The following is a 608-nucleotide window of genomic DNA, read 5'->3' as shown; positions in this document are numbered from 1 at the left end:
CACACACACACACACACACACACACACACACACACACACACACACACACAATCCATTTTAATAACAACCCTATTGTTGTGGTGACAGTGTGGAAATTGTGAAAGTGTGATCAATGGCTCTTTACTATTCTCTGCATGTCTCTGAACAGTGAAGATGTCAGAAACTACACTGACTCAGTACATATGATCAAGTCAGAGTGGTTTCATGAAGAATACAAAACAAAATTGAGAGATATGCTATGTTTCATGCCTACATACAGTAAATACTGCATTATATATTTTAGTAGGCATTAAATTCCACTAGGGGGCACTAGTTGTACACATCTCCCAGGTTAAAAAGCCAGTCATGACTCAGCGCCAATTAGAGACTGGACAAAGGACAGTGCCCCTTCTCTACGTTCATTTTAATGAAGCAGTTTCAAGACGATAAAACTATCATCATTACCTCCATGTAAGCCTTCAAACCTATGTCTCTATTCTAATATTCTATTAATCTCTGTTATCTCCAGGCTGTTAGTGGGGCAGGTCCAGGCAGCCCCAATTCAGATTATATAAGAATTATCACACATAGCCAAAGGGTGTAAAGACTCCAGATGTTCACACACACAC

At 39.6% G+C, this 608-nt stretch overlaps 1 protein-coding gene across 2 annotated transcripts in view; it reads right to left on the bottom strand.

The window, feature by feature from the left end:
• ift70 (intraflagellar transport 70) overlaps nt 1-608 on the bottom strand; it is a 19051-nt gene that overhangs the window by 13959 nt on the left and 4484 nt on the right. The window lies entirely within an intron of this gene.

Source organism: Etheostoma spectabile, chromosome 15, assembly GCF_008692095.1.
Source record: "Etheostoma spectabile isolate EspeVRDwgs_2016 chromosome 15, UIUC_Espe_1.0, whole genome shotgun sequence".
NCBI classification, from domain to species: domain Eukaryota; kingdom Metazoa; phylum Chordata; class Actinopteri; order Perciformes; family Percidae; genus Etheostoma; species Etheostoma spectabile.
The sequence above is the reverse complement of the archived record's forward strand: the minus strand, read 5'-3'. Positions and strand labels throughout refer to the sequence as shown.